Source organism: Lycorma delicatula, chromosome 4, assembly GCF_047948215.1.
Source record: "Lycorma delicatula isolate Av1 chromosome 4, ASM4794821v1, whole genome shotgun sequence".
NCBI classification, from domain to species: domain Eukaryota; kingdom Metazoa; phylum Arthropoda; class Insecta; order Hemiptera; family Fulgoridae; genus Lycorma; species Lycorma delicatula.
The window spans coordinates 1,444,540-1,469,967 of record NC_134458.1 but is presented as its reverse complement, the minus strand read 5'-3'; the positions used below and the strand labels follow the sequence as shown (position 1 = coordinate 1,469,967).

Genomic DNA, 25,428 nt, shown 5'->3' with positions numbered 1-25,428 from the left:
ATTAGAGAAAAGTGTTCAGAAGTGGAAAGAGAAATGAGCATTGGTAAAATAGACAGAGCTTACAGAAAGATAGATAAAAACAAACAGAGAGAGAGAGGAAGAGATAGAAAAAGTGAGAGAAGAGAGTGAAAGAGACAGAAAGATTGGAGAGAGAGACAGAGTGACAGATGGGAGAGAAAGAGAGAGACAGACAGACATATAGACACACTGAGAGGTGAGTGTGACTCAGAGAGAGAGAGAGAGAGAGAGAGAGAGAGAGAAAGATAAACAGACCGACAGAAAGATAGAGACAGACAGACATACAGTGTAAGACAGAGACAGTGGGAGAGAGAGAAAAAGACTGACAAACAAACAGAATGACAGAGTGAGAAAGACAGAGAGAGACAGTAAGAGAGGGGGACAATCTGAGAGAGCAAGAGTCATTGAGAGAGACATTGAGTCAGAGGGAAAGAGGTGACAGAGAAAACCAGATAAACAGAGAGAGACAGAAGGGGAGAAACACAATTTCAGTTGCGTTCATTTAATCTACAAATATGTACTCAAATCTAGCAATAGCCAAGCATTACCGTTAAGAAAAATTTACTGATTTTAAAAATTTTACTGACAGGCGCTCTAGAGAGAAGGAAAGCCACAGAGGGAGAGGGAGAGAGAGAGACTGAGACAGAGGGAGAGGGAGTGTTAATGGGAAACTGTGACAAAGGGTGAGGGAGAGAGAACAACCACAAAGAGAGACAGAGGGAAAGAGAGAAGGAGCCACAGAGAGAGAGAGAGAATGAGACAGACACAGAGAGAATGAAGACAGAAAAAGAGAGAGAGAGAGAGAATGAGGGCCAGAGGAATTGAGGGAGAGTGAGAGAGCATGAGAGACAGAGAGAGAGAGAGAATGAAAGAGAGCCACAAAGAGTGACAGAGGGTAAGAGAGAAGGAAAGCCAGAGAGAGAGTGACAGAGGGAAAGAGAGAAGGAAAGCTACAGAGAGAGAGGATGAGAGAGTGACAGAGGGAAAGAGAGAAGGAAAGCTACAGAGAGAGAGGATGAGAGAGTGACACAGGGAAAGAGAGAAGGAAAGCTACAGAGAGAGAGGATGAGAGAGTGACAGAGGGAAAGAGAGAAGGAAAGCTACAGAGAGAGAGGATGAGAGAGAGAGAAAGTGAGAATGAAAGACAGAAACAGAGAGGGAGAGAGAGCAAGAGAGAGATAGAAAGACAGAGGAATTGAGAGAGAGAGAGAGAGAGAGTGAGGGTGAGTGAGAGAGCACGAGAGACAGAGAGAGAGAGAGAATGAAAGAGAGCCACAAAGAGTGACAGAGGGTAAGAGAGAAGAAAAGCCAGACAGAGAGAGGAAGAGAGAGTGACAGAGGGAAAGAGAGAAGGAAAGCTACAGAGAGAGAGGATGAGAGAGTGACAGAGGGAAAGAGAGAAGGAAAGCTACAGAGAGAGAGGATGAGAGAGTGACACAGGGAAAGAGAGAAGGAAAGCTACAGAGAGAGAGGATGAGAGAGTGACAGAGGGAAAGAGTGAAGGAAAGCTACAGAGAGAGAGGATGAGAGAGTGACAGAGCGAAAGAGAGAAGGAAAGCTACAGAGAGAGAGGATGAGAGAGTGACAGAGCGAAAGAGAGAAGGAAAGCTACAGAGAGAGAGGATGAGAGATTGACAGAGGGAAAGAGAGAAGGAATGCTACAGAGAGAGAGGATGAGAGAGTGACAGAGGGAAAGAGTGAAGGAAAGCTACAGAAAGAGAGGATGAGAGAGTGACAGAGGGAAAGAGAGAAGGAAAGCTACAGAGAGAGAGGATGAGAGAGTGACAGAGGGAAAGAGAGAAGGAAAGCTACAGAGAGAGAGGATGAGAGAGTGACAGAGAGAAAGAGTGAAGGAAAGCTACAGAGAGAGAGGATGAGAGAGTGACAGAGCGAAAGAGAGAAGGAAAGCTACAGAGAGAGAGGATGAGAGAGTGACAGAGGGAAAGAGAGAAGGAATGCTACAGAGAGAGAGGATGAGAGAGTGACAGAGGGAAAGAGTGAAGGAAAGCTACAGAAAGAGAGGTTGAGAGAGTGACAGAGGGAAAGAGAGAAGGAAAGCTACAGAGAGAGAGGATGAGAGAGTGACAGAGGGAAAGAGAGAAGGAAAGCTACAGAGAGAGAGGATGAGAGAGTGACAGAGGGAAAGAGAGAAGGAAAGCTACAGAGAGAGAGGATGAGAGAGTGACAGAGAGAAAGAGTGAAGGAAAGCTACAGAGAGAGAGGATGAGAGAGTGACAGAGCGAAAGAGAGAAGGAAAGCTACAGAGAGAGAGGATGAGAGAGTGACAGAGGGAAAGAGAGAAGGAATGCTACAGAGAGAGAGGATGAGAGAGTGACAGAGGGAAAGAGTGAAGGAAAGCTACAGAAAGAGAGGTTGAGAGAGTGACAGAGGGAAAGAGAGAAGGAAAGCTACAGAGAGAGAGGATGAGAGAGTGACAGAGGGAAAGAGAGAAGGAAAGCTACAGAGAGAGAGGATGAGAGAGTGACAGAGGGAAAGAGTGAAGGAAAGCTACAGAGAGAGAGGATGAGAGAGTGACAGAGCGAAAGAGAGAAGGAAAGCTACAGAGAGAGAGGATGAGAGAGTGACAGAGGGAAAGAGAGAAGGAATGCTACAGAGAGAGAGGATGAGAGAGTGACAGAGTGAAGGAAAGCTACAGAAAGAGAGGATGAGAGAGTGACAGAGGGAAAGAGAGAAGGAAAGCTACAGAGAGAGAGGATGAGAGAGTGACAGAGGGAAAGAGAGAAGGAAAGCTACAGAGAGAGAGGATGAGAGAGTGACAGAGGGAAAGAGAGAAGGAAAGCTACAGAGAGAGAGGATGAGAGAGTGACAGAGGGAAAGAGAGAAGGAAAGCTACAGAGAGAGAGGATGAGAGAGTGACAGAGGGAAAGAGAGAAGGAAAGCTACAGAGAGAGAGGATGAGAGAGTGACAGAGGGAAAGAGTGAAGGAAAGCTACAGAGAGAGAGGATGAGAGAGTGACAGAGGGAAAGAGAGAAGGAAAGCTACAGAGAGAGAGGATGAGAGAGTGACAGAGGGAAAGAGAGAAGGAAAGCTACAGAGAGAGAGGATGAGAGAGTGACAGAGGGAAAGAGTGAAGGAAAGCTACAGAGAGAGAGGATGAGAGAGTGACAGAGGGAAAGAGAGAAGGAAAGCTACAGAGAGAGAGGATGAGAGAGTGACAGCGGGAAAGAGAGAAGGAAAGCTACAGAGAGAGAGGATGAGAGAGTGACAGCGGGAAAGAGAGAAGGAAAGCTACAGAGAGAGAGGATGAGAGAGTGACAGCGGGAAAGAGAGAAGGAAAGCTACAGAGTGAGAGGATGAGAGAGTGACAGCGGGAAAGAGAGAAGGAAAGCTACAGAGAGAGAGGATGAGAGAGTGACAGAGGGAAAGAGAGAAGGAAAGCTACAGAGAGAGAGGATGAGAGAGTGACAGAGGGAAAGAGAGAAGGAAAGCTACAGAGAGAGAGGATGAGAGAGTGACAGAGGGAAAGAGAGAAGGAAAGCTACAGAGAGAGAGGATGAGAGAGTGACAGAGGGAAAGAGAGAAGGAAAGCTACAGAGAGAGAGGATGAGAGAGTGACAGAGGAAAAGAGAGAAGGAAAGCTACAGAGAGAGAGGATGAGAGAGTGACAGAGGGAAAGAGAGAAGGAAAGCTACAGAGAGAGAGGATGAGAGAGTGACAGAGGGAAAGAGAGAAGGAAAGCTACAGAGAGAGAGGATGAGAGAGTGACAGAGGGAAAGAGTGAAGGAAAGCTACAGAGAGAGAGGATGAGAGAGTGACAGAGGGAAAGAGTGAAGGGAAGCTACAGGGAGAGAGGATGAGAGAGTGACAGAGGGAAAGAGTCAAGGAAAGCTACAGAGAGAGAGGATGAGAGAGTGACAGAGGGAAAGAGTGAAGGAAAGCTACAGAGAGAGAGGATGAGAGAGTGACAGAGGGAAAGAGTGAAGGAAAGCTACAGAGAGAGTGGAAGAGAGAGTGACAGGGGGAAAGAGTGAAGGAAAGCTACAGAGAGAGAGGATGAGAGAGTGACAGAGGGAAAGAGTGAAGGAAAGCTTCAGAGAGAGAGGATGAGAGAGTGACAGAGGGAAAGAGTGAAGGAAAGCTACAGAGAGAGAGGATGAGAGAGGGAAAGAGTGAAGGAAAGCTACAGTGAGAGAGGATGAGAGAGTGACAGCGAGAAAGAGTGAAGGAAAGCTACAGAGAGAGAGGATGAGAGAGTGACAGAGGGAAAGAGTGAAGGAAAGCTACAGAGAGAGAGGATGAGAGAGTGACAGAGGGAAAGAGTGAAGGAAAGCTACAGAGAGAGAGGATGAGAGAGTGACAGAGGTAAAGAGTGAAGGAAAGCTAGAGAGAGAGAGGATGAGAGAGTGACAGAGGTAAAGAGTGAAGGAAAGCTACAGAGAGAGAGGATGAGAGAGAGACACTGAGAATGAAAGACAGAAACAGAGAGAGAGAGAGCGAGAGAGAGAATGAGAGACAGAGGAATTGAGAGAGAGACAATGAGGGTGAGTGAGAGAGCATGAGAGACAGAGAGAGAGAGAGAATGAAAGAGAGCCACAAAGAGTGACAGAGGGTAAGAGAGAAGGAAAGCCAAAGAGAGAGAGGATGAGAGAGTGACAGAGGGAAAGAGTGAAGGAAAGCTACAGAGAGAGAGGATGAGAGAGAGACACTGAGAATGAAAGACAGAAACAGAGAGAGAGGATGAGAGAGAGACACTGAGAATGAAAGACAGAAACAGAGAGAGAGAGAGAGCGAGAGAGAGAATGAGAGACAGAGGAATTGAGAGAGAGAGAATGAGGGTGAGTGAGAGAGCATGAGAGACAGAGAGAGAGAGAGAATGAAAGAGAGCCACAAAGAGTGACAGAGGGTAAGAGAGAAGGAAAGCCAAAGAGAGAGAGAATGAGAGAGTGACAGAGGGAAGGAGTGAAGGAAAGCTACAGAGAGAGAGGATGAGAGAGTGACAGAGGGAAAGAGAGAAGGAAAGCTACAGAGAGAGAGGAAGAGAGAGTGACAGAGGGAAAGAGAGAAGGAAAGCTACAGAGAGCGAGGATGAGAGAGTGACAGAGGGAAAGAGTGAAGGAAAGCTACAGATATAGAATATAAGACAGAGACGGAGGCAGAGAGAGAGAGAGAATGAGAGGCAAGTACAGAGGGAGACTGAGGGAGAAAGACAACCAAAAGAGAGACAGAAAGAACGAGAGAAGGAAAGCCACAGAGTGAGAGAGAATGACAGGGAGAATGAAAGATAGAGTCGAAGGGAGAGAGACAGAGAGAACAACATCCAGATTAGAGAGAGTGTGGGGAGAGAATAGGAAGCCCAGAGAGAACCTTTTTGGCTTTATAAAGTATAATTATAATAATCTGGACCTCAACTGTAGGTCCAGATATTGCTCGATATACGGCAGTTATTCCTTTTTTTGCAGCATTCATAACCTAATTAGATTCGTAAGTTGGGAGATGAGACGACCAGGATGCCAGGAACACCCAGCCAAAAAAATGTTTTCGGTATGTTTCATATATGAAAGAAACATTTATTCCTGTAGATGGGACGATGAAACGGGACTGATACATTAACATATCCTGAAGAAAAATAGTCGAGCAAAGATAGACATTTAGTCAGAGAAAAAGAGGGTGAGAGAGAAAACCAGATAAACAGAGAGAGAGAAAGAGAGAAAAACAATTTCAGTTGCGTTCATTTAATATATATATATATATACTGAAATCTAGGAAGAGCCAAGCATTGCCGTTAAGTTAAGAAGAATTTACTGATTTTAAACTTTTTACTGACAGGCGCTCTATGCTCCTGTTTCCAATCCTGTACAGGATTTACAGACACCCTTTACAATCAATATTTATATTTAACAATAAGCCAGGATCAGCACTGGAGTGTAAGTACTCTGTCTCCTTCACGTGCATCCTCCTATATGTGCACGCACACATGTCCATGCGCTGGAACTGTGACCCACACAGTTGCATTTTTATATATTTTTCATAAACAGGGGGATTAAGCTTAAGGATTATATATTGTACAAATATAAAGAAAAAATGACTCGTTATATTAAATTTTATCGATAATATCAAGTGGATATACGGGATGCTACAGTTTCACAGTGCCTATACTCTCGAGTAGCCACTGGATATGTGTGCATCTTATCAAAGTATTCCAAAGATGAATTTTCAGCACCGTGCAGTTAACTGTGCACCGAGAATATTGTAAATCCAGTGACAGGGGCTTCTATCCAGCAAGTGGTATCGATGTGATCTTCCACCAAATGATGGAACAGAAAGGACTGCAACACTAAGAGTAAAGTGTTAGATTTTTATCTGTGTGTTTGTGTGGGTAGAGATAACGTCATCTGGGAAACGATTTGTTTAAGCGAATACTACAACATGATTCATGATAATGAGGACACAGACAGTTGGAGTGGGAGAGAGAGAGAGAGAGCGAGAGAGAGAATGACAGCCAGAAAGAGAGACACAGGGAAAGAGAGAAGGAAAGCCACAGGACAGAGAGAATGAAAGACAGAGAAAGAGGGAGAGTTAGAGAGATTGAGAAACAGAGACAGAGGAAGAGAGAGAGAATGAGTGACAGAGATATACGGAGAAAGAGAGAGAGAGAGAATGACAGCCACAAAGAGAGACACAGGGAAAGAGAGAAGATATGATACAGAGAGAGAGAGAGAGAGAGAGAGAGAGGATGTGAGACAAAGGTAAAGAAGGAGAGACAGAAACAAGAGGAATTGAGAGAGAATGAGAGAGACAGACAGAGGGAAAGAGAGAAAGACAGCCACAAAAAGAGACAGAGGGAAAGAGAGAAGGAATGCTACAGAGAGAGAGGATGAGAGAGAGACAGTGAGAATGAAAGACAGAAACAGAGAGAGAGAGAGAGCAAGAGAGAGAATGAGAGACAGCCACAAAGAGTGAAAGAGGGTAAGAGAGAAGGAAAGCTACAGAGAGAGAGGATGAGAGAGTGACAGAGGGAAAGAGAGAAGGAAAGCTACAGAGAGAGGGGATGAGAGATAGAGACAGTGAGAATGACAGACAGAAACAGAGAGAGAGAGAGCGAGAGAGAGAATGAGAGACAGAGGAATAGAGAGAGAGAGAGTGAGGGTGAGTGAGAGAGCAAGAGAGACACAGAGAGAGAGAGAGAATGAGAGACAGCCACAAAGAGTGAAAGAGGGTAAGAGAGAAGGAAAGCTACAGTGAGAGAGGATGAGAGAGAGACAGTGAGAATGAAAGACAGAAACAGAGAGAGAGAGAGAGCGAGAGAGAGAATGAGAGACAGAGGAAGAGAGAGAGAATGAGTGACAGAGATATACGGAGAGAGAGAGAGAGAGTGAGAATGACAGCCACAAAGAGAGACACAGGGAAAGAGAGAAGGAATGATACAGAGAGAGAGAGAGAGAGAGAGAGAGGATGTGAGACAAAGGTAAAGGAGAGACAGAAACAAGAGGAATTGAGAGAGAATGAGAGAGACAGACTGAGGGAAAGAGAGAAAGACAGCCACAAAAAGAGACAGAGGGAAAGAGAGAAGGAAAGCTACAGAGAGAGAGTATGATTATCCTCATAATTGTGATAATATTACTAATAAAAGATAATAATAAAAATAATATTCTGGATTTAAACGTGAAAAAGAAAGTAAATTACAAAAGATGGAATGAGTAACCAAAATACATATTCATATTCCTTCCACCAACTAAACCGGAAAAGGGAACGATCAAGTAACTTTCCGTAGCAGATGCCAGGGTTGACTTTTTTTTTCTTTTTTTCCCATACGAATTAGAAAAATTTGCCGGAACCAAATACCCAGCAGTGAGAGGGGGGTGAGAGAGAGACACAAAGAAAGACAGAGAGACAGAGGGGAGAGAGAGAAATAAAGATAATTGGCACAAGGGGGGGAGAGATAGAGAGAGCAAGAGAGAGTATGTGAGAGAGACAGCTTGAGAAACAGACAGACAGATAGACACACTGAGAAGTGAGTGTGAGTCAGAGAGAGAGAGAGAGAGAGAGAGTGAGAGAGAAACAGAAAGAATGGGAGAGGCAGAAACAGTGACAGAGAGAGAAATAGTATGAGATTTGGTAAATGTGTGAGAGAGAGGAAGACAGAGTTAGAGACAGAGCGAGAAAGATAGATAAAGACAAACAGAGAGACAGGGGAAGAGGGAGAAAGAATGAGTGAGATAGAAAGCGTAGGGAAGAAAGAGAAAGACATTGAGAGAGACAGAAAGGTTGCAGAGAGAGAGACAGAGTGACAGAGGGGAGAGAGAGAGAGAGACAGAAATAAAGACAGTGGCACAGAGGGGAGGGAGAGAGAGAGAGATAGAGTGAGAGAGAGACAGACAGATATATAGACACACTGAGAGGTGAGTGTGACTCAGAGAGAGAGAGAGAGACAGAGACAGATACAGAGAGAGAGAAAGACAAACAGACCGACAGAAAGATAGAGACAGACAGACATACAGTGGGAGCGAGAGAAAGACATTGAGTCAGTGGAAAAGAGGGTGAGAGAGAAAACCAGATAAACAGTGAGAGAGGGAGGAGGGGAGAAACCTGTCTTTCATTCACAGTCTAGCGACTATCGACGCTAGCACTACTAGACCTCTGATACATGGTGCGTTAACCAGGTGGTTAACCATGGTGGTTAACCAGGTGCGTTAAGTCTCGCAACTACAACAGACTGCCGACCATACAAGTGAAATACGTTCCATGTAAGTTGTGAAATTACAATACTTTAGTTAGTCCCGACTGTCGACGGTACCACTGCTACACCTGTGACTAGATACCTTGTGCGTTAAGTCTCGCGGCTACACCAGTTTGCCGACAATACAGGTGAAATGTGACCTATGTAAGTTGTGAAATTACCATACATAGGTTAGTTCTGAAAGTCGGCACTAGTATTACTACTCATTTCACTAGGTGCCTGAAGCGTTAAACCACGCAGCTACACCAGTCTGCCGACCCTAGAAGTGAAATTTGTTCTTTGTAAGCTCTATAATTACAATAGGTTAGTTCTGCCCGACTGTTGGAGCTAGCACAGCAAAATATCTGACGAGGTTCTAGGTGTGTTGAGTCACGCGGCTACACCAGATATCCGACCACCCCCCTTATTATTATTTTATCATCTTCATCAGCCCCCTTATCACCCACCCCTTTCCGGAAGAAAATCCAAGCTACGTCAGGTATATTTGGAGAGCCAAAGAACTGGAGTTCTATATAGATTTTTAAAAAAACCTACATTACGATAGTTTTTTTATTTTTTCCGCCATGTTGAATCAAACGTAATTTTGTTTAAAATACGAATATGGATTAAATACACCAAATTTCCATTTACAATTTTCCAAGAAAAACGATGGTGTAACCGGTTTTTTTATTAAATCCTTCATTATAGAGTTATAAGCATTCAAAGTTGCCAGATGAAAAAATCGTGTTAACAATAAATCAACGTAAAAGGAGCTGTGTGAACAATTTTAATGTATTTTACCGCTATAATAACAAATTTCCTGCTTATAACCTACATCTAGTGCAACAAGCTTGCGAAGATGGTTTTAACCATCGACAATTTCGTACTATGATATTGTAATACATAATAAGAAATTAGACTTAGAACAAAATATGATCTAATTCGATCATATTTTTCGATACATCGACTTTTATGTTAAAACGGCCATCTGAATAAGCAAAACTATCGATAATGGAGCGATATTAATCGCATATAGATTTGAGAAAATCCTTTACCTATAAATTTGTTGAACAAATTTTTTTATGAGCCATAAAAAGGTTTTTGGAGCAGCAGCAACGCTAGTTTTATCTACATGTAATGATTGCTTTTTTCTATTCTCGTGAAGGAAATGAGATCTTATATGTAATTGAACAGAAATATAAGAACACGAAAGATATTTTATAATATTGTTTTAAACTAATCATAAATGATATAGCGGAACCAGAATAGGAGATCCTAATCTAATTGGGAGTAAATAATATCGAGTGTTCGATATTCGACAAGAATAATAAGAGAAGAGAGAGAGAGAGACATACACACACGCAGAGAGGGAGGGAGAGTGAGAAGAGAGACTTACACAAACACAAAGAGAGAGAGAGAGAGAGTGTGAGAGAGAGCGACACACGCAGAGATAGGGAGAGAGAGAAACATACACACGGGAGACCACACACACAGAGAGAGCAAGGTAGGGGGAGAGAGAGAGAGAGAGATACACACACAAACACAGTGAGAGGGAGGGAGAGTGAGAGACACAGACATACACACACAGTGAGAACGAAAGTGTGTGAGAGAGAGCTACACACACACACACACACACACACACACACACACACACACACACACACACACACACACAGTTAGGGAGAGAGAGAGACATACACGAACACAAGAGGCCAGAGAGAGAAAGACACAGAGAGAGACAGAATGAGGGAATGAGAGGAAACATACACACACACAGAGTAGAGAGAGACACACACACACACACACACACACAGAGAGAGAGATTGGGAGAGAGAGGGCGAGAGAAGAGGGACATACACACACACACACACACACACACACACACACACACACATACATACATACATACATACATACGAAACCACAGGAAGCGTGAGAGACAGAGACACACACTCTTACACACACACACACACACAGAGAGAGAGAGATTGGGAGAGTGTCAGAGATATACGCACACAAACAAACAGAGGAAGAGAGAGAGAGAGAGAGTTACATACACAAACACAGAGAGAGGGAGATAGAATGAGAGACACAGACACACACACACACAGTTAGGGAGGGAGAGAGAGACATTCATAAACACAAGAAGCGAGAGAGTGAGAGAGTAAGAGACATACAAACAGAGAGAGAGAAGAGAGACATACACACACAGACATACACAAACACAGAAAGCGTGAGAAACAGAGACACACACACAGACTAGAGACACACAGAGAGTGAGAGAGAGAAATAGGGAGGGAGCGACACACACACAGTCAATCAGAAACAAACACATACAACTTCCCTTTACTAAGTACATATATATATAGAGAGAGAGAGATACAAAGTAGAAATTCAAATAAAAAGACAAAAATTCAAAAACAAAATCAATTTATAAAAGTAAAAAAAAAAAAATAATTCAAAGTCTATAAAATTAAAATTAAAGCAACAATAAAATTATTATAAATACTGTTTCATAGCAACAGTTAAAACGTGAAACTAAAATAATATTCATATTTACTTTACTATTCTGAAAGAGCAGATACTACATCGTCGAGGCTTGTCACTGGGTGGTTGTGCCATGAAACCATGGCACGCCAATGGGTGGCTGGGCACCAGTTGAGACACTGGGCTTATTGAGCCTTTGGGTGACACGCAGCATGTTTCCAGTTTTTGACAAGGTGTTGGTTGCCAGCGGGCGACTAGTGATAGTTAGAAAGCCGTAGTTATTCTTCGACAACATATCAAGACCACTGACCCCAAACAAACGACAAACTGCGGCTTTTTTTTACTTCCTCACTATCATCCAAAGGGAAACAACTTCTTGTCGGGAACTGGTTTCATGCTGTTTGTCAATGGGTGACAAGCCTAAGATAATATGTTTAAAATGATTTGTGAAAAATATCGAACCCTTTTCAAGAATTAAAACCAAGATCGGCTGATTTAGAAACCACTATATTAATTTTATATGAACATTTCAAGTTGCGTTATCAGTTTCCATATTAGTTTTCCTTCCTTTTGAATCACCCTGTATTTATAGATCAATATAGAGCGGTAGAATTAAATTAATGAATAATATTTTAAGTATAAAAAAGTATTTATAGTTACCCCTAGTACCACCACCCACGCGTGCATAAAATACGGTATGAAACCGTGTGAGAAAGAATGAAACAGCCACACACACATGTACGGAGAGAGAGATAGAGAGTGTGTGTGCGCCGCGCACACACACTAATACAGAGAAAGTGGTGAGAGAGACAGTTACACACACACACACATATACACAGAGAGGGTTTGAGTGAGAGGGAGAGTTAGAGAGAGAGAGAGAGTGAGAGAGAGAGAAAGAGAGAGAGAGTATGTGTGTGCGCACACACTGATACACAGTAAGTGGTGAGAGAGAGAGAGAGAGAGAGAAAGAGAGATTGTGAGAGAGACAGTTACACACACACACACATATACACAGAGAGGGAGAGTGAGAGAGAGAGTATGTGCGTGCACACACACTCATACACAGTAAGTGGTGAGAGAGACAGAGAGAGAAAGAGAGATTGTAAGAGAGACAGTTACACACACACACACACATATACACAGAGAGGGTTTGATTGAGGGGGAGAGTTAGAGAGAGAGAGAGAGAGAGAGTATGTGCGTGCACACACACTCATACACAGTAAGTGGTGAGAGAGACAGAGAGAGAAAGAGAGATTGTGAGAGAGACAGTTACACACACACACACACACATATACACAGAGAGGGTTTCAGTGAGGGGGAGAGTTAGAGAGAGAGAGAGAGAGAGAGCGTATGTGCGTGCACACACACTCATACACAGTAAGTGGTGAGAGAGACAGAGAGAGAAAGAGAGATTGTGAGAGAGACAGTTACACACACACACACACATATACACAGAGAGGGTTTGAGTGAGGGGGAGAGTTAGAGAGAGAGAGAGAGAGAGAGAGTATGTGCGTGCACACACACTCATACACAGTAAGTGGTGAGAGAGACAGAGAGAGAAAGAGATATTGTGAGAGAGACAGTTACACACACACACACATATACACATAGAGTTTGACTGAGAGGGAGAGTCAGACAGAGACAGAGTGAGAGAGAGAGAGAGAGAGAATGTGCGTGCACACACACTCATACAGAGAACGATAATATTCAGTAACAACAAGCGGCTCTAGAATAGGCAATATGTATAAGCAACTTTCTTAGGTCACATTAAACTTGTACGGTCGGTAGACTGGTGTAGCCGCGAGACTTAACGCATAATGTACTTACTCAGAGGAGTAGGAGTGGTAGCGTCGCTAGTCGGGCCTAATTAAAGTATTGTAATTCCACAACTTACATAGAACAAATTTCACTTCTATGGTCGGTAAACTGGTATAGCTGCGTGGTTTAACGCTCCAGGCATCTAGTGAAATGAGTAGTAATACTAGCGCTGAAAATGTAATAATGTGTTAAACTAAAATGGTACACCGATTTATAATACGATAGGTAAGTCGATAGGTGGGTGGAATATATTGAAGAGTTATACGGAGGAAATGAATTAGAAAATGGTGTTATAGAGGAAGAAGAGGAAATCGAAGAGGATGAAAGAGGAGAAACAATACTGAGATCTGAATTTAAGAGAGCATTAAAAGATTTAAATGGCAGAAAGGCTCCTGGAATAGACGGAATACCTGTAGAATTACTGCGCAGTGCAGGTGAGGAAGCGATTGATAGATTATACAAACTGGTGTGTAATATTTATGAAAATGGGGAATTTCCATCAGACTTCAAAAAAAGTGTTATAGTTATGATACCAAAGAAAGCAGGGGCAGATAAATGTGAAGAATACAGAACAATTAGTTTAACTAGTCATCCATCAAAAATCTTAACTAGAATTCTATACAGAAGAATTGAGAGGAGAGTGGAAGAAGTGTTAGGAGAAGACCGATTTGGTTTCAGGAAAAGTATAGGGACAAGGGAAACAATTTTAGGCCTCAGATTAATAGTAGAAGGAAGATTAAAGAAAAACAAACCAACTTACTTGGCGTTTATAGACCTAGAAAAGGCTTTCGATAACGTAGACTGGAATAAAATGTTCAGCATTTTAAAAAAATTACGGTTCAAATACAGAGATAGAAGAACGATTGCTAACATGTACAGGAACCAAACAGCAACAATAACAATTTAAGAACATAAGAAAGAAGCCGTAATAAAAAAGGGAGTCCGACAAGGATGTTCCCTATCGCCGTTACTTTTTAATCTTTACATGGAACTAGCAGTTAATGATGTTAAAGAACAATTTAGATTCGGAGTAACAGTACAAGGAGAAAAGATAAAGATGCTACGATTTGCCGATGATATAGTAATTCTAGCCGAGAGTAAAAAGGATTTAGAAGAAACAATGAACGGCATAGATGAAGTCCTACGCAAGAACTATCGCATGAAAATAAACAAGAACAAAACAAAAGTAATGAAATGTAGTAGAAATAACAAAGATGGACCGCTGAATGTGAAAATAGGAGGAGAAAAGATTATGGAGGTAGAAGAATTTTGTTATTTGGGAAGTAAAATTACTAAAGATGGACGAAGCAGGAGCGATATAAAATGCCGAATAGCACAAGCTAAACGAGCCTTCAGTAAGAAATATAATTTGTTTACATCAAAAATTAATTTAAATGTCAGGAAAAGATTTTTGAAAGTGTATGTTTGGAGCGTCGCTTTATATGCAAGTGAAACTTGGACGATCGGAGTATCTGAGAAGAAAAGATTAGAAGCTTTTGAAATGCGGTGCTATAGGAGAATGTTAAAAATCAGATGGGTGGATAAAGTGACAAATGAAAAGGTATTGCGGCAAATAGATGAAGAAAGAAGCGTTTGGAGAAATATAGTTAAAAGAAGAGACAGACTTATAGGCCACATCCTGGAATAGTCGCTTTAATATTGGGAGGAAAAAATTGTGTAGGCAGGCCACGTTTGGAGTATGTAAAAAAAATTGTTGGAGATGTAAGATGTAGAGGGTATACTGAAATGAAACGACTAGCACTAGATAGGGAATCTTGGAGAGCTGCATCAAACCAGTCAAATGACTGAAGACAAAAAAAAAAAAATCTAAAAAAAAAAAACTTTATCGTAACTAATTTCAATAAATTTATACATGACAAAATGAATATTATTAATCGTGACATAAATTAAGTTGACATCAATAACAAATTATACGTGCAAAATCAATAATTAAAAATAATATAGCATGTACTGTACTTTACTTTGAGCGAGCCATTCATTCCGTTTTTGCTTTTTTTATCACATCGATAGTTATCATTTAAATTTACTGTTATGTTTTTACTAACCGCAGAGTTACTTACATAGACAAACACAAACATTTTGTTTTTAAAATTGTTTGGTTCTATTATCACAAAATAAAAGAAAAATAATAGTAAAAATTTAAGTAAAATAAATAGTTAATACTTTTCAAATAAACTGTATAGTATTTTACATATTTACATGTATAAATATATTTTTTTTTTCGAAATTCTTTGAAGTATGTCTACTACGACTTTTAGTTATTAACTGTTCCGCTTTTGAAAAAAGTCGTTCACTGGAAACAGCGGTTGCAGGAATGGAAAGTCTAGTTTGCATTATTTTGAATAATCTTGGATAAATTAATCTCCTTTATTTCCACTAAGAGAGAGGATTTTGTGTTCTTGAGATGAGAAATTTATTTATATATTTATGTAGCTCTAAAATTCCTGCAGTTGTTGGGTTTGAATTAGTTAAAATTGATGTTACATTTTTATCAAAATCTTCCCGTGCAGTTTTAAAATGCAGGGTTCAATAATTTCTAGTTAGTTAAACCTATCGCATATTTTTATTGCGGTACGAATCGGGTAAAAAGAGAGAAATAATGAATGAAATACAATCGGACTTACAGCGAACGAGCCGGGTAAAGCAGCCAGCCGGTAAATAATGCACACCAACAATTAAAAAAAAAGACAAAGGGAGAAAAAAAAATTGAAAATTTCCCGCAGTCACGCTGAACAAAGTTACACCGCACTTTTTCTCTACCGATGTTTTAAATATATTTTTATTTTGTTTTAATGGTTTTTTTTTACTAATACTTCTATATTAACGGTGAATTATTTGGTTTAAATTTTCAATCAAACAGTATATATTATCGTAAAATATTTTCAATAATAATAATAATGTTTAAAATGGTAATTTTTGGTTTAATTAAAAAGTTTTACAACTAAAAAAGGAATTTCTAACGGACAGTTGGGATTCGGTTCGCTTTAATCGATCAGAATCGTACCATCTGAAATAATTTCAATAATTTCCCGAGAAAAAAATTATAGATACGAAGTAACCAGGTGTACTTAACTAAGTTGATTTCCAATGTGTTAACTGTTATAATAATAAACAAATTATTTATTTAAATACATTCTGTCGGTCAAATCAGTATATAAAAGTTATATATCATAAACATACGTAACACAAAGCGTTATTTAAAATAAAATAAAAATACGGCCGACGGTACACGAATGACTTATGGAGAGGGCTTCTAAACAGAAGCCAACAGATAAATTAATATTTAACCACATCCGTTTACGGAATATTCGATCACCTTGAAATTATAATCAAAACTCTTCAGTTCGTACCAGCCTGTATGGGTGTGCGGGTGTGCGTGTAAAAAATTAATTTATCTAATGGTTGAAAGTGATCTGACACGACACGAGTCGCTTCTGAAAACAACTTAAGAATAACAAATTCTCATGTCAGGCTTACAAGGAAAAGTGAAGACTGGAAATAAATGGTTTCCCAAAATGCAGATAATATTGTGCGTGTAAGAACTTAATATAGTAAGCATTATTACTCTCAGAGAAAGTTAATTCTGACCGTTAATTTTACTATCTGAGGTATTTTAGATGTATTATAACAACAATAAAATCTGGAGCAGATAGAATTATAACAGCAAATTAATGTGGCCGTTGTAAAACAAGGAGATGTTATCTTGGTGTTTTCAACAGATTTTATCTATTTATTTAAAACATGCCACCAGGCTAGGATATGTCGTTAATGAAACTGTACAACAGAATAATGCCGAAGACAGTTTTGAGTAATGTAACCGATTCAGTAAAATAACAGTAAAATTAACACAGAGTGTTAATATTTTATATTCATAGAAATATACATTTTTGTAATTTTTTCTAGCGAATAGATATTGAGGTCAAAAAAACACGTCCATACTCATACTCTCTCTTCCTCTCCCTCTTTATATATCTCTCTCTCACATAGACAAGTACGATTTGTAGAAGCAGATAATAAAAAAGAAACTATTAGATAATTAATATAATTACATTTCCGCTCCGATTACCGCGATACAAAAAACTTAAATGATACAATTATACTCAGTAATTTTATTAATCCGACTATCAATTATCCGGACTTCCGCATTTCATTTATCCGTAAAATATGCACATATTTTTTATTGTAAAATTTACTTTTATGAATTATTAATAGTATCAAAAAAAAACTTCCTTTGTTGGAAAATAGAAAAGTAAATATATTCAAAATAAACATATTCATTAATTAACATCTATCAAAATCTCGATTATCCGTACCTCCATTCTCAAAAGCTTACCAGTAAGTAATTTGAAAATATATAATTAAAGAAACTAAATAATCTGCTGAACCGAATGGTAGATAACGAGTTTTGACCCTAGCACCGCACCTAATCATTATTCTCGGACACCGTTACTGAAGAAGAGACACTAATTACAATTGAATTGTTGCGAGTATCATTAAGGAGGGTAAAATATATTTACGGATTCTAACCAGGTACTTTCGGATTGGACAATAAATGTTCTACTACTGAGCTATCTTCACCAAACTTTCTCTCTCTCTCTCTCTCTCTAGAGGGCTATAGTCCCAAACGAAGTGGTCGGGCGATTATGTTCATTAGTTTATTTGTCAGTACATAGAGATATTACTGTTAATCCTAATGAAGTTTTAGATATTATGACGAGAAATAAAAATCGATGATTAGCTTTATAATAATTCATAATTTTTATTGTGTTTAATATTTATGAAAAAGGGGAATTTCCGTCAGACTTCAAAAAAAGTGTTATAGTTATGATACCAAAGAAAGCAGGGGCAGATAAATGTGAAGAATATAGAACAATTAGTTTAACTAGTCATGCATCAAAAATCTTAACTATACAGAAGAATTGAGAGGAGAGTGGAAGAAGTGTTAGGAGAAGACCAATTTGGTTTCAGGAAAAGTATAGGGACAAGGGAAGCAATTTTAGGCCTCAGATTAATAGTAGAAGGAAGATTAAAGAAAAACAAACGGACATACTTGGCGTTTATAGACCTAGAAAAGGCTTTCGATAACGTAGATTGGAATAAAATGTTCAGCATTTTAAAAAAATTAGGGTTCAAATACAGAGATAGAAGAACAATTGCTAACATGTACGGGAACCAAACAGCAACAATAACAATTGAAGAACATACGAAAGAAGCCCTAATAAGAAAGGGAGTCCGACAAGGATGTTCCCTATCACCGTTACTTTTTAATCTTTACATGGAACTAGCAATTAATGATGTTAAAGAACAATTTAGATTCGGAGTAACAGTACAAGGTGAAAAGATAAAGATGCTACGATTTGCTGATGATATAGTAATTCTAGTCGAGAATAAAAAGGATTTAGAAGAAACAATGAACGGCATAGATGAAGTCCTACGCAAGAACTATCGCGTGAAAATAAACAAGAACAAAACAAAAGTAATGAAATGTAGTAGAAATAATAAAGATGGACCACTGAATGTGAAAATAGGAGGAGAAAAGATTATGGAGGTAGAAGAATTTTGTTATTTGGGAAGTAAAATTACTAAAGATGGACGAAGCAGGAGCGATATAAAATGCCGAATAGCACAAGCTAAACGAGCCTTCAGTAAGAAATATAATTTGTTTACATCATAAATTAATTTAAATGTCAGGAAAAGATTTTTGAAAGTGTATGTTTGGAGTGTCGCTTTATATGGAAGTGAAACTTGGACGATCGGAGTAACTGAGAAGAAAAGATTAGAAGCTTTTGAAATGTGGTGCTATAGGAGAATGTTAAAAATCAGATGGGTGAATAAAGCGACAAATAAAGAGGTATTGCGGCAAATAGATGAAGAAAGAAGCATTTGGAAAAATATAGTTAAAAGAAGAGAGGCCACATATTAAGGCATCCTGGAATAGTCGCTTTAATATTGGAAGGACAGGTAGAAGGGAAAAATTGTGTAGGCAGGCCACGTTTGGAGTATGTAAAACAAATTGTTGGGGATGTAGGATGTAGAGGGTATACTGAAATGAAACGACTAGCACTACATAGGGAATCTTGGAGAGCTGCATCAAACCAGTCAAATGACTGAAGACAAAAAAAAAAATTGGAGTGTAAATGTGCGAGTGTGTAGTATAATGTAAATTACGAAAAAAAATTATATAATAACATTATGATTCTTATTTGCGTAGTAAATTATGTATTAAATCTAAGCATATGTTTCGCGTTTCTCAAATGCAAGAAAGTATAAAAAATCGTTTCAATATAAAATATTTTCATTATTATTATTATTTTATGATCTCATCAGCACCCTACACAATATGTAATGTTAAATTACATAAACTTTAAAATACGTATAATATAAAAGATTAATACAATGTTGACTCTTGTGTTTATAAAAATAATTAGTTTTAAAATAAAAATGTTGCTGAAAGGTGCCGAATCCCTGACAGCCTTTGTATTTTGAATATGCTAAAATATTAATTTCATAATAAAAAAAATTAAAAATAATTTAACGTTGATATGCTGTCGATTCAAATTTGTTAATAGATGCATTTTGACGCGTCAGTAGAGTATTTGTTTTAGTAAACGCGGAAGACATAACAATTTTTATTCACCCGCTGTCTATCTGTATGTAACTTATTGTTAGGAAACCGATATCTATTCCTCACTTCGTCTAGTACAACCTTTCAAGGTTAGACAGCTATGAATCTGGCAACTTCTGTTGCAGGTTGTAAGTCTGGCAACTCTGTACCCGCGGTTGCTAGGAAACCGAATCCTCACTTCCGCTTCATACAACCTTACCAAGGTTACACAGTTAGAACGTAAATGCATCACTTACTGTATTTTATAAAATTATAACTAACCAAAAATATAAAATTAAACCCTTTAACACTACAAACGTTTTCATCACCGATGTATTTATTTTTTTATATTGGTTGTGGCCATTATTTCGATTGAAATTATTGAAAAAAAATACTTGTAAGTCAAAAATTGAATTCAAGACTTTTTTAATGTATGAAACCTAGCTAAACCCACCCCGGTGGTGGTGTCTAACCATGAGACTCGAACCTAACACCTTAATAATAAAATCTTTTATTATGAATTTATATATAGATGTCGATGTAAAAAATATTTATTTGTATAAGAAACCAGTAGAGATAGCGATTATAATGTTTATAGTCGTTGACCATGATTATGTACAATGTAACTGAAAATTGATCCCTTTATGTTACAGAAATTTTTTTTTTTTTTTTTTTTTAAGTGACAAATTTCTGTCCAAAACGAGAATCAACTCAAATCTTCAATAAGCGGTTGCCGTAATATCTCGGCAACCGCTCGTCCGATTTTCACGATTCAAACGGCGTATGTATCGGCAGGTCGAGTGCTAAGTGTTTAACGCATACACTCTTGATCGACCGGATGTTGGTTATCCGGAAATTAAATCGTTTAGTCCTATGTTTTGATTGCACTCACCAACCGTAAAACGTACCGATCCGATCTTTCGATAAATACGCTCAAACCTGTGCGCTAGCGCAGCTGTAAATTATAAACTTATGAAGAGTAAAAAACAGAAAATAAAAAATATATAAAAGAAGTTTTTAAAAACCACTCTTATATTAAATGCCATAAAACGTTGAAGAAAAAAAATTAAAACATCGCTCTTAAATTATACGCACTAAAAGTAAAAAATAATTTTACGACGGTATCTCAGAATGGATTTGACAATAAGCTTTGGTGGTGATATGTAATATTACGTGAAAGTCACAGCTTCAAATTAAAAATTTGATGTCTGCAAATTTTTTTCTTATGCGTGATGAATGACCTATAGAGTGGGGGGGCACACACGCATAAGAAAAAATTGACAAAAAAATCAAATTTTTAATTTGAAGCTACGACTTTCACATAATCTTAAATATCACAATAAAAGTTTGTTGTCAAATCCATTCTGAGATACCGTCCTAAAATAATTTTTTACTTTTAATGCGTTTAATTTAAGAGCGATGTTTTAAATTTTTTTTTCATATTGTTTATTTATTTGTGTCATTGTTTTTCTTCACAAAATAATGAACTATAACCAAAAATCCAAATTCTCGGTCGAATACATTAATGGGCAAAAACGGACCATGGGGTTGGAAAATGGGGTGTTTTTTTCGAAATAAAAAATATATCGTTATAACTTTCTTATTAAGTAAAATATCGAATTTGTTTAAAGTTCCTACTATTCTTTGGATAAGGGCCTAAAACTTATATAAGTAAATTTTTTTGATATCACCAACTATTAGCCCAGAGGGTGGAAAAATGGGGTTTTGAAGACAAAAAAAATCATTTTTTTTTTTTTTTGTCTTCAGTCATTTGACTGGTTTGATGCAGCTCTCCAAGATTCCCTATCTAGTGCTAGTCGTTTCATTTCAGTATACCCTCTACATCCTACATCCCTAACAATTTGTTTTACATATTCCAAACGTGGCCTGCCTACACAACTTTTCCCTTCTCCCTGTCCTTCCAATATTAAAGCGACTATTCCAGGATGCCTTAGTATGTGGCCTATAAGTCTGTCTCTTGTTTTAACTATATTTTTCCAAACGCTTCTTTCTTCATCTATTTGCCGCAATACCTCTTCATTTGTCACTTTATTCACTCATCTGATTTCAAAAGCTTCTAATCTTTTCTTCTCAGATATTCCGATCGTCCAAGTTTCACTTCCATATAAAGCGACACTCCAAACATACACTTTCAAAAATCTTTTCCTGACATTTAAATTAATTTTTGATGTAAACAAATTATATTTCTTACTGAAGGCTCGTTTAGCTTGTGCTATTCGGCATTTTATATCGCTCCTGCTTCGTCCATCTTTAGTAATTTTACTTCCCAAATAACAAAATTCTTCTACCTCCATAATCTTTTCTTCTCCTATTTTCACATTCAGCGGTCCATCTTTGTTATTTCTACTACATTTCATTACTTTTGTTTTGTTCTTGTTTATTTTCACGTGATAGTTCTTGCGTAGGACTTCATCTATGCCGTTCATTGTTCTTCCTAAATCTCTTTTACCCTCATCTAGAATTACTATATCATCAGCAAATCATAGCATCTTTATCTTTTCACCTTGTACTGTTACTCCGAATCTAAATTGTTCTTTAACATCATTAACTGCTAGTTCCATGTAAAGATTAAAAAGTAACGGAGATAGGGAACATCCTTGTCGGACTCCCTTTCTTATTACGGCTTCTTTCTTATGTTCTTCAATTGTTACTGTTGCTGTTTGGTTCCTGTACATGTTAGCAATTGTTCTTCTATCTCTGTATTTGAACCCTAATTTTTTTAAAATGCTGAACATTTTATTCCAGTCTACGTTATCGATAGCCTTTTCTAGGTTTATAAACGCCAAGTATGTCGGTTTGTTTTTCTTTAATCTTCCTTCTACTATTAATCTGAGGCCTAAAATTGCTTCCCTTGTCCCTATACTTTTCCTGAAACCAAATTGGTCGTCTCCTAACACTTCTTCCACTCTCCTCTCAATTCTTCTGTATAAAATTCTAGTTAAGATTTTTGATGCGTGACTAATTAATCTAATTGTTCTGTATTCTTCACACTTATCTGCCCCTGCTTTCTTTGGTATCATTACTATAACACTTTTTTTGAAGTCTGACGGAAATTCCCCATTTTCATAAATATTACACACCAGTTTGTATAATCTATCAATCGCTTTCTCACCTGCACTGCACAGTAATTCTACAGGTATTCCGTCTATTCCAGGAGCCTTTCTGCCATTTAATTTTTTAAAAAAAGTTTTTAAAAAACGGACCATGGGGTTGGAAATGGGGTGTTTTTTTCGAAATGAAAAATATATCGTTATAACTTTCTTATTAAGTAAAATATCGAATTTGTTTAAAGTTCCTACTATTCTTTGGATAAGGGCCTAAAACTTATATAAGTAAATTTTTTTGATATCACCAACTATTAGCCCAGAGGGTGAAAAAATGGGGTTTTTCAAGACAAAAAAAATCATACCTCCCTTAATAGGCACAGTATCGAATCGGTTTAAAGTGGACATTAGTCCTCTAAAAATTACCTAAAACTTTTGTCTGAAACAATTTTTGATATGACCAACCCTTACGGCAAGGAAATTGTAGGAAGATGGGCTTGTCGTATGCTAAACATGTGAAACTTTTTTCACTTGCAACCATTGTGTCGTATTGAGTAAATTTGAAGTTTTTCTTTAATTTAAGGTGGAAATATTTTTTATCTCCTACTTAGCACCGGTGAGGTGAGATCTCTAACTCCGCCTTCCGGCGTGCGAATGGGTTTTTTTTTTTTATAATACTTTTCGAGACAAAAATTTATACCCCCCTTAATAGGCATAGTATCGAATCGGTTTAAAGTGGACATTAGTCCTCTAAAAATTACCTAAAACTTTTGTCTTAAACAATTTTTGATATGACCAATCGTTACGGCAAGGGATGACCAAAATATTGCTGGAATTGTAAGATGGGGCTCGTCGTATGCTAAACATGTGAAACTTTTATCAGTCATATTCAATACCTGCATTCAATACGGTGTTACTTTCAATTTAATTTATTTTTTAAATGTAATTAATAATTTTTTTCACTAAAAAATGCTTTAAATTTTTATTTTCAATTAGAATTGTATTATCTTAAATTAATTTCAGTGATTTTCTGAGGAAAACGGATTATTAAACGTAATTAAATAAGTGAAAATCAAAGTTTAAGCGAAAAGTTATTCTCTTTAATATTTAATGTAATTATAATTTCCGCAAGATTGACAATAAGTTTTAAAAATAACAAAAATAATTTAATATTAGACAACGCATAATGGTCTATTGTTAAAAAAAAATTGATAGCGAATGAAACAGTTTGCGAACCAAAGTTTAGATGATAATTTTTCATTATTGTTGTTTAAAAATAGTGGTGTTGAATGTCTATCAAGGTCGTTGCCGTAGTAGCGCGTAAAAAAAATGAAACGCAGCCAGCCGTCTGTCTTGTATTACTCAAACACAGTCAGTTAATGCTTCGAGTGAACAGTGTGTTTAACCTAACTTAATCCACTAGTAACCGTCATCCAACTTTTCTATTTATTGAGATATTACTGATTACAGTGAGTTTTATTTATTTTTTTTTAATATTATTACAATTTTTTAAACAATAATTTGCAATTGTTTTATTCTTTGTTTGTATTATTCAAATAAAATACGAGTAAATTAAGCAATCTTTTTAATAGAAATTCTTTCATAGAAAGATTAGAATTACTAAAGAGAACATACTCCAGTATAATGTAAATTTACTTCAAGTTACCTTAATAAAATTTCACACATACAAGATTTTATTAAGTGCGATATTACACAGAAAACCGTCTTTATTTACACACTATAAACTACCATTTATTTACTAAATTAGTGTACTCAAATACTCCATTTTTTAATATTTATTAGATTAAAAATGTTAGAACCCAGTTTACACTTGTTTTTTTTTTTACAAAATAAATTAATTATTTATCTTAATACTGTATCAAATAGCAGAGAAATATTATCGAAAAAATAAATAAAACGAAACAAGTTATATGTTTGGTTATCTGACCCTTAATTAACAAAGGAAATAAAATATATGGTATATCGAATTTAACTGTACTGATGTAATCAGTGTATTTCATAAAAGGAATGAAAGTAACAAATAAACATCTTAATAAATTTGTAAAAATATTTTTATAAATTTACTGGCTGTACTTTTTATGAAACATAATTTTTTTTTTGTCTTCAGTCATTTGACTGGTTTGATGCAGCTCTCCAAGATTCCCTATCTAGTGCTAGTCGTTTCATTTCAGTATACCCTCTACATCCTACATCCCCAACAATTTGTTTTACATACTCCAAACGTGGCCTGCCTACACAATTTTTTCCTTCTACCTGTCCTTCCAATATTAAAGCGACTATTCCAGGATGCCTTAGTATGTGGCCTCTCTTGTTTTAACTATATTTTTCCAAATGCTTCTTTCTTCATCTATTTGCCGCAATACCTTTTTATTTGTCACTTTATCCACCCATTTGATTTTTAACATTCTCCTATAGCACCGCATTTCAAAAGCTTCTAATCTTTTCTTCTCAGATACTCCGATCGTCCAAGTTTCACTTCCATATAAAGCGACACTCCAAACATACACTTTCAAAAATCTTTTCCTGACATTTAAATTCATTTTTGATGTAAACAAATTATATTTCTTACTGAAGGCTCGTTTAGCTTGTGCTATTCGGCATTTTATATCGCTCCTGCTTCGTCCATCTTTAGTAATTTTACTTCCCAAATAACAAAATTCTTCTACCTCCATAATCGTTTCTCCTCCTATTTTCACATTCAGCGGTCCATCTTTGT

General features: G+C 37.6%; 1 pseudogene; it reads left to right on the top strand.

The window, feature by feature from the left end:
* Positions 1-1,279: 1,279 nt before the first annotated feature.
* On the top strand, positions 1,280-6,858 carry LOC142323413 (uncharacterized; annotated as a pseudogene).
* Positions 6,859-25,428: the final 18,570 nt, after the last annotated feature.